This window comes from Sylvia atricapilla, chromosome 14 (assembly GCF_009819655.1).
Source record: "Sylvia atricapilla isolate bSylAtr1 chromosome 14, bSylAtr1.pri, whole genome shotgun sequence".
In the NCBI taxonomy this organism is placed as follows: Eukaryota; Metazoa; Chordata; class Aves; order Passeriformes; family Sylviidae; genus Sylvia; species Sylvia atricapilla.
This window is the reverse complement of record NC_089153.1, coordinates 11,377,968-11,387,717: the sequence shown is the minus strand read 5'-3', so window position 1 is coordinate 11,387,717 and position 9,750 is coordinate 11,377,968. Positions and strand designations below refer to the sequence as shown.

Sequence of the window (9,750 nt, the reverse complement as noted above, 5' to 3'; positions counted from 1 at the left end):
AATGGAAATTACAATGGAAGGGCTTCAAAAAGGAGATGTGTAGAATCCATTGAAGGTGGATACGACATGCTAAAGTGAATGTGAGCATAATTGCAATATTAGCTGCTCTTCAGGACCAGCATCTGAGAAATTGTAGGCTCTATTTTGTTTGGAACAAAAAGGCAACGAAACCACAAACACTGTGCAAGCCTCAGAGCCCCATCTGTTCCTGTAATTTTTGCCTGTTGCAGTTCCTACGATTGTCTGCGGGATGATCCCTTCGAACACGACTGGCCTTCCCTCCCACAGCTGCCAGGGATTCACTACTCCATGAATGAGCAGTGCCGATTTGACTTCGGGCTGGGATACATGATGTGCACAGCTGTGAGTACTTAACTTCAGCTTCTGCTGTTTCTCATCCAGGAGTGGTCTAAAGTGTCCCTGAAATGTCCTTAGTAGGGACAGCATAGTGAAGCCCACAAGGAATGATGCTGTGGCCTCTTAGTAAGCAAGGATTCACAACTGAATGTTGACATAAATGTTATTCTAAATATCTCTTGGATTTTTTGTTTTTTTTTAAACTGGAGCTACAGAAGTGATTACTGTGTAGTTTCAGAAATATCTGTAATTGTCAAGCAAAGAAACTTGCTGTGTTATTGAGCCTCCTCTTGCTGAGAGCTGGTTATTTTGCTACAAAACTCCCACCCAGATGTGAAGGAGATGGATTTGCTGCCACAGCTCGTAGTGTTAGCACAGGGCAGCATGCTTTTATGATCCAATTTTATGGAAAGTGTGATGCATTTTGATACCTTGAAAGAGAAAATAGGCATGACAGCGAGTAAAGCAACTTGTAAGGTCTCTTGATGACATGGTTGGCTTTCGTGTATGAGGAAAACAAGAGGCAAAGTCTAAATTTAAAGCAAGGCAAGATTAGTGCAATTCTCAGTGGACTGGCCTCAGAAAATAGAATCTTCTGCAGCAGGGCTGTGCCTCCCACCTCCAGCTCCTCAAGTAGAACAAAATATTAAATGGAAAGAGATGTTTTCAGCTGCTGGCAGCTGCTGACACGTAACATTTCTGCTTTCATTCCCATCTGCAGGAATATATGTGCTGAGCAGTGCCCCCAGATAATGGATGAGAATCTTTAGAGCATGAGCTGTAGTATTGTGTCTTGACACAATTCCCTCTGATGCTGCCTTGGAAGAATGTCCCAGGCAGAGAATCTTTTCTTACAGCCATCCTCCAGAGCCTGGGAGATGGAGGCTTTCTATTCTTCTTTGTTCAGAATAGCCAAAAGCATGTCCAGACATCATGATTTAGTATGTTTTGTGATGGGTGGTTCCCATCATCTCCTATAGAAGCCTTTACATTGTAGGTAAAATGCTGATTTATCCATTGCATTGGGGACCTGATCTCAAATTTCCCCTAAGAAGGGGATTACAACAGCTGAGCTAAAGTCTGAGCAGCTCATTTCCATCTCCCATGGGTGCACAGTTGTTTTTTGCTTTGTTTGCCAAATGAAGAAGCCCCGTTTGAAGAAGCAGTAAGAAAGGCAGCGTGTGTCTCACTGCCTGAGGAAACTGGTTGGTCACTTGTATAAAACTATTTTTGCCTGACTTTATTCCACTGCATACAGATGGGATCTCACCTCAGAGCCATGATTCTGTATGCTCAAATATTCAAACCACAGACATCATGGTGCTCCTCAGGAATCAGCACTAACAGCTGGCATTTTATACCTAGGAAAGGGACCCCCCATCTGTAGCTTCTGTTGCTGCTTCCAGTGGGATCTCTCTCAAAGCATCACCCACTCTGATTTTTTTTCCTGTGTTCCAGTTCCGTACATTTGATCCCTGCAAGCAGCTGTGGTGCAGTCACCCTGAGAACCCCTATTTCTGCAAAACCAAGAAGGGGCCTCCACTGGACGGGACCATGTGTGCCCCAGGGAAGGTGAGAGCTGGTGTCCTGTGCACCCTGTGCCTGTGTGTGTTCACGTGTGTTTGTGGGAACTTGGGGATGTTCCCCTCAACATCAAGAGGAACAAGAGGACAGACTGTCTGGAGGACCTGGGGTTTGCTAAGATGTGGGGCAAACTGCTGAGTGCAAGTGAGGCGCTGAGCATTAACTCAGCTGGTTAGAGCCTGGTGCTAATAGCATATGGCTTTGGTCCCTGTAGGGGCCATTCGCTCAAGAGCTGGACTTGTGGGTCCCATCCAACTCAGAATATTCTGTGACTCTGAGCAGTGTGAGGGGAGGACATGGGGTGAGGGCTGGCGTGTCCTGCATGGCCACTCTGGGACCATCAAACCCCGTCCTCAGGCAGGTCATGGCAGTGTCTGCCAAGCCTCTGTGGCAAAGCCAAAAACGGGGAAATTTCCGCTCTGCTGTGACTCTTTTGAGGTCAGGGTGTTGTGCTTGGATCAGCAATGTTGCCGTGGTGCTGCCTGGCCTCCCCTGTGTGGGGGTGCAGGGAGCAGGGGACACAGCCAAGCCACGGCCCCTGGAGCTTCCCAGAGGGAAAGGATGGACGTGGGAGTTGAGTGCCAGCTGGGGAGAGCCCACATGACAGCACAGAGGGACTGTGAGCAGAGAAGGGCAGGTCTGTGGAGGTGGATTTGCTGGTTTGAGAGCCCAGGGAGGCACGAGGAGCAGTGGAGGGACAGTGTGAGGTGGCAAATGCTCAGAGAGCTGCGGTTCCACCAGCTGGAGCTGCTCCCAGCCCCAGCCATCCTCCGTGGAGATCACACTCTGCTCACAGTGGGCCTGAACTCCAAGTCCTTTGAAGTCTGATGAAAAAAATCTGGCTTCCCTGGGCTTTGGATGCAGTGACTGAGGGGGAGAGGAAGATGTCGCTACTTGGAAAGGTTTTTTTACAACCCAATGTATGACATCATTTATGCAATAAATGAACCATATTAGCAGCTGCTGTTATGGTTTGAAAAGTCTTTTTTATGAAAATGTTATGTTAAATCAATTCCCCAGCAAGTCATGCTCTGTGCAAACCACTCCCTTCTGGTTTCTCTCTTCTTTAAATTATTCCTGTTATAAAAGCTTTGTTTCTTATTAAAAATAAAATAGATTCTAAAAAATTAGGTTACAGTCCAAAATTTTAGACTATTTATTTGGATACACTTTTCTTTATCTTGATTTTTATATTAAAAATATTCATGACCCCCAACTGAAAAATACAGTTATATTCCATTTTGTTGCATCACCCTCTTTCCTGAGCTATTCATTCATATTAGTATTTGAACAGAAATGAGGAGAAAAAAGGAATTTGTAACCCTGCAGTTAAGGATCTGTCAGTGCTTCCATTATAAACAGTTTGTCAGGATATTATGCAACTCAGCTGTAAAAATTTTCTTTGGACTGGAACTTGGGATCCAAGGCTTCAGCAATCTGTGCAGACACCCAGGCTTTTGAGCTCAGCAGAGATGCAAGAGAGTATGTGCACATTCTGAAGTTTCAGTAGATGATAGGACTCTGACTGTTTTATTCTCAAGAGAGCTGTCCCAGTTTTTTGATAAATAAACTTGCTGCCACCTTCCAGAAGAACCTGAGAAAATGATGTAAAATGAAAACCATTTTATTAGATAAGGCTCAGCGGTCTGAACTTAATGTTTTGGGTTTTTTAAAATAGTGTGAGTTCTGAAGGTTATACAGCTGACTTTATATACCTGAGCTCAGCGTTTCACCAGTGTATTTATTAGATGTTGGTGTTTTTAATACAGGTACATCAGATCAATGCTTGTACATCTGTTCCTTTCCTTTTCATCCCTGCCCTTGATTTTGCCTTCCCCTGTTCACTCTCTTCACCAATTGGGGCAATACCAGAGGCTCTTGCCTGAATGCACAGGGCTGTAAATGCATTTATTGCCCAAAGTTGGGACTCACTTGCTGTTGGGCAGCTTCCTTTCAGTACATCTCCCAGGATACCTCATCAGCACTTGAGAAAAAGGAAAATAATTTCAAACACGATCTTCTATTTTCTTTGGAATCATGCCAGAAAAGAGAAGTACAGGAACATAAGCAATTAAAGATGTTGATTGAGAAAGATTCATTTGTTTCCCACTTCAGAGACTTGCAGTTTTCATGATTTCATACCACTAATTCCCAGGGCCTATTTTAAGCTCAAACCAATCCCAACACTGCTGATGTGTCACAGAAACATCCTGGCTGTGCTGCAGCTGAGGGGACTGATGCCAGAAACGAAAGTGGCACTGGGGAGGCGAACGCGGCGTGTGGTGCGTGGATGTTCTCACCTAGGGCTGGTGTTCACATAACTGATAACTGATCCCAAATTTAGCAAGATGCCATTGAGGAGGGTGCAGTGCAGCTGCCTCCTTCCTAACTGATGGCCAAGGGGCAAGAGCAGCCATGTGGGAGACATGGAATCTGGAGCAAATTTTTGGCAGGCAGGATGGTAAAGGGCATGTGTCTGCACACCCAGGCTTTGTCTTGAACCCAGGTGTGACTCTTTGAAAGGGAAGGTGAACCTTTCTGTTGCTGTCTAGACCTGTGTGGGTGTATGTGTACAGATAAGTGTATATTTATGTAAATGTTTGTAAGCTCTTCTGTGCCTGTGGTTATTTGAACTAAGTCGCCAAAAGAGTGAGGTTCTGCCATTTTGAAAACTTCTTAGTAAGTCTTCTTGTGTGAATGGAGATACTGAGCAACCATTGTTGATTGGCAGCAAATTATTAATTTGCTGAGTTTACAGGTAAAAAAAATAACATTCTCCTGGAGCTTCCCAGTCAGAAAAAAAGCTACTTTTTTGACAGAATCCTAAAGGAAATAGAATAATTTATATCTCTCTCAGCTTGATTTTTTTTAAACCAGATTAAGTTTTCAGTAGCAAGAAGGAAGTTTCTATGAGTTTTGTGAAGCTTTGATGATGCAGCCACTTGCAATGGTCACATTACCTTCTGTGAAATAACTTGTGTGTAAAGTTAAGCACATGGAGGTTCAGAGTCTTGTTGTGGAGTCAAAGACATTCCATAAATTGCTATAGTAAACCATTCAGACAAGACATAACCACAAAGCTTAACTCTGCCCGGCATTCTCTAGATGGAAAGAAAATATATGCTGTCAGCTGATAATTTATTTACTTGTATACGATTCTGTCAGCTCTACCATTAGCCTCAGGCTTCTGAATCCAGGCAAACTTCAGAAATCTATCATCAGTTTTTGTTCTTCCATTTTTTAAAAATATTACTCTTCTGGGGAGACATTAATGTCGGCTGAAGTAGCTAACTGCTCTCCACAGCATAGAAATAAAACCCAGAGTCAGTAACGCAGGGAGATCACATGCTTGAGTCCATCTGCTTGCTGCAGTGACTAACATCAAGGTTTGCACCACCTGAGCCTCCTTTTTTTTCTTTTCTTGGAGAGAGGTAAGAGCCTGGTAGCTGCCTCTGCCAACCAAGCTGATGTTGTTCTTGGATTTGGCTTCTGTGCCAAGGACCCAGGACAAACCTACCAGGTCTTCTCTTTGCTTGCACTGTGCTAATGAGATGATCTGAGTAAAACTTGGAATGTTTTTTTACTCTGTCAGGAAAGGAAGGGAATGATTAAATATTGAAATAAATAGATACTTTTGAGAAGAAAAATGGACCGAGAAGAAAAATGGACCTAGAAGAAAGGTTTCTGAAAACACTAATGTGTACTCAAAGCAATCCAGTTAATTTCCCACTGAGAAAGCTGACCTCAGCTCCTCTTGGAGACAGATGGGTGAGTGTGTGCTGTGTTAGTCACCACAGAAACTGGGAGAATACTTGATTCTCCCCTGAAGAAACTTTTACTGCCTCGGAGTACTCCTCAGTGTTGGAACTTTCAGTTCAACCCTTGCAACTAATTATCTCAAACAGATGGAGCAGAGCAGGCCAGCCTGCGTGTGATGGGGACTACAAATAAGTAAGTAACCTCCTCCTGATGGGACTCAGGAGGGTGAGGAGAACTGAGCACCCCCAGCCGTGGTGCAGTATGAGGGGTTATTTGGTGTAGATACTGCAGCATCAAGTGAGGAGATCAGAGAGGTGCTCATTGCTGCCCAGGATAAAATAGTTACAGATACCCACAGAAGATCTTCAAGTGTTTTCTTGGAAAATTGACTTGCAGATGTGTTAAGCCCACAGGAACACACTGGCTCTTTTTTTGGCATCCACAGCAGTTGTTTCAAAGAACTGCTGAAAACAGCAGTGGAATGTTTTACTGCAAGAAATTTAAGCTCCCTGTCCTGGAAATTGCACTTGTTTTGGACTGCCCTGTTTGCCAGAAAAATAGGCGAGACTGCAAGAAGTCATCTTGTCTTCAACTAAAAAATAATTTGCATTTACCCATTTTTTTCTCATCTAAAAAAAAATGCTTTAATATGCTTCATTCTTTAATGAAACCCCCTGTTTATGAAGGGAATAGTGCTTGAAATTGGCACTTTTCCACCTCATTACATAGTTAATGTAGTAGCACTAGGAAGGGTTGGCTTTGACTTCCTTTATTCCACTGGAGATTGCTCTGTCTATGGTTTTACCTTCTCATGCATTTTCTTGCACGGATCTGCACAGAGTAAGATTCATTAGTGAATCATTTTGTTTTCTATAGGCTCCTTTCTTTTAACCCACAAAAAAAAAAAAAAAAAAAAAAAAAAAAAAAAAAAAAGGCAGAGCTGGGGATGACTCATTTTACACAAATGCTTCTCTCCTAATAGCTCTGCCTCAGCTTCCCCAACAATTAGAATCTGAGCAGCTTCTTTACTAAAAATCAGTGCTGCTCTTCCCTTTACACAGCAAAGTCAATAACACTTTTCTGTGTTTGCCTTCCGGTTCAGGGATCAGTCTCAATGTCAGAGAGAGGGTTTATTGGAGGTTGTTGCAAATCTGCATCGTGCTATTCCTGATTAAAACAGAGAAAAGAGGCTGGAAAACACAGTGCTCATCACATGTCTCTCCCTCTCCTCCATGGGTCCGAGCACTGGATTCTGGGTCATCACATAATCAACACAGGCTGAACAGCTCCTGAAATGGATTTGGTCACTGCTGTGGAACTTACACCTGAGAGATGCAGCAGCCTGATAAAAGGATGTGTGAGCAAGAACAGATCAGGAGCTGTCAGTTCACATCTGCTTCCAAGCCCAGCTGAAATGTCTATTGACAAGCTGAAGCACTGCCAGCTTCCCCCGCACTGCTGAATGGTCCCCTGGCTGTGCAGGGCCCCACGACTCAAACTGTTTGTTCAAACAAACCTCTCTAAAGCCATAAGTAAACAGTCCCTGAAGGGTACAGCCCTGAGCTTCTAAACCAAAAAAAAGCAAAAGACATATTAGCATTTTGCATTTCTTTCATGCTTTGCTGAATTATCTCTTGTTCTGTCAAACATCTAAGAAAAATCTGCCCATAACAGCTCTGGAGCAGGATTAGTATAATTGGCTATGTGGTAACTCATCTATTTCATAGGTTTTTGACTTCTAATATCTGAAGTCATGGGAAAGAAAAAATAGTTGAAACCTAATTTCTACTCCTTGTCCAACCAAATCAGCCCCAAAATAAATTGCATGAATAAGGAGCCAGTCACTGAGCAGATTAGTGAATCAGTAAGCTGTGCCTTGTCACCATCTACCAATGATTCTCTCTTTAAATTCAGCATTGTTAATGATTATCCTTCACTTTTAGATTTGCCTCCCAGATCACTAATCGCTCTATGCTCAAGAACACTCTCCTGTTATGTATCTTCTGATTTTGTTTTTGCTGGCAGCATGCATTTAGCCATATGCTTGTCTTGTGCAGCCTGCCAAATTCCTGCGTTCCAGGGCTTGTTAAGCTGTGTAAAATGTTGTTGTTGACTTGAATGTTAAGGAAAGTAAGTGACTGATTTCACTTGTTGTTGCAGCCATCTGTGCTCCTGAGCCAGAGCTCTCATCCCAGCAGTAACCGTTAACGCAGACAAACTGTGACAGTCTCATGCAAAGTCGTTTGTTTGCTGGAATATATTTTCCAGCACCCACACTTCATCAGTAGACTTTTATGAAAGCAGAAATAGTACTGAAGGGGGCCAGAATCTTGTGATCCTTGAGAAGAATTCTTTTTGACTTCAGCTGAGAAAAAATTCCTTGATTAAGGACTGGAGAAATTGGTGGAAAGACATTGACAGGCTTCTTTAACAGGACATGGCAGTAGAGATGATCAGTACCGGAGCTGTGAAGGAACTTAAAGAAATAAAATAACCTCCTTAATGATTTGGGGAGTGTAGCAAATTCTGTATTTCAACTGCTGTAGAATGACTGTATTGAAAACCATGTAGAAGAAAGGAGAAAGTGTGGTAGGGCATGATTTACTGTGCAGTTGTAGGACTGTCCTGGGCTGTCCCTAAGGAATGCCTTCTAGTTTTTTGGTCAGATTTACCATGAGATCTCCAGGGAGACAGTGCAAAAGTTTTTATTTAATGCCATTAATGTCTTTGCTGTGAGCTTGCTTTAAGTCCATGACACTTTGCTGATTGCATTTATTGTAGGAATATGTGTGTGGATTTGGGAGTGGCTGGGCAGGATGGTGCTGTGGCCAGAGCTCCTGCCAGTGCTGCCTGGAGAGGCTGCAGGCCATAGTGGAGGCAGGATGCTACTGTTGGCCTCCAAGATTTGGGATTCTGCCATTTCCCTTAAATGATATTTCTGCTGCAAACAGGTGATGAGGAAATGTAACCCTGGGAACAGTTTAACGAACTTGCTAGGCTTGAAACCTGCATGCACACATGTGCATAATGAACATGTAAGTTTATAAAATCTGAGTGAGTTTGGGATCATGAGCGCAATCTGACAGCAAGTCCCTCTACTTTCTACTGGAGAGGTGAAAACAATCCAGAAACCGTGCAAAAAATTGTAATGTGTGCTACAACAGCTTCTCGTCTGTTGTAAGTTAATCATCTAATCATTCTGACATCTGATTTTCTCTTTCAGCACTGCTTTAAAGGTCACTGCATCTGGCTCACACCAGACATCCTGAAGCAGGATGGGCACTGGGGGGCATGGAGCAAGTTTGGCTCTTGCTCCCGCACGTGTGGCACCGGGGTGAAGTACAGGACCCGGCAGTGTGACAACCCACAGTAAGTGACAGCCACGGGCCCCACTGGTGTGCAGAGGATCCTCAGTGCATGACAGTGCAGCAGTGCAGTAAAGGATGCTGAGTGGTGCTTGTTAAATCTGACCTATATCATAAGTTGCCAGAATTTCTACTTTTGGCCCTTAGCAAGTCATGAATCATCTTTATTTCTCAGTCCATCCATCCATTGAGCTGGTTATGCAGTTACAAGGATCTGGAAAGTGCTAAAGCAGTGCTGTGTAAAGCATAAGTAAAAGTTTAAGGTCCTATATATCTCGTTTTAAAATGTGAGTATGAAATAGTAGCAGTGAATTACTGGGGTTTTTTTAAACCTTTTTAAAAGTTTTCTTTAATCCACCTTTTAGGATATTTCAACAAGCTCTTAAAATATTTTCAAAGTGTTTTCATTCCAAGTTGGAACAAAGCTCCTGAGATCAGAACCTTCCCCAAAGTTAGTTTTAGGAATTTTGAATTGTCTTGCTTTAATAACTTACATATGGGTCATCTAAATAATGTAGAATGATTCCATTCCAGTAACAGTGGAAGTAAAGTATAGTTAATACAAATTATATTAATGTGTAATTATTACTGTCTTAGTGTGGTATTGTAAAATGTCAAGATCCTAACAGCAAAAATGAAAACAATTATCAGAATTAAATGATTTTAACAGAGAGAATATTTTTAA

At 42.8% G+C, this 9,750-nt stretch overlaps 1 long non-coding RNA gene across 1 annotated transcript; it reads left to right on the top strand.

The window, feature by feature from the left end:
* The first annotated feature begins 236 nt into the window (after nucleotides 1-236).
* On the top strand, nucleotides 237-9,063 carry LOC136367476 (uncharacterized). Its single transcript, XR_010744696.1, has 3 exons — nucleotides 237-363; nucleotides 1,816-1,929; nucleotides 8,924-9,063. It is a non-coding gene; the product is annotated as an uncharacterized lncRNA (long non-coding RNA).
* The last annotated feature ends 687 nt before the right edge of the window (nucleotides 9,064-9,750 follow it).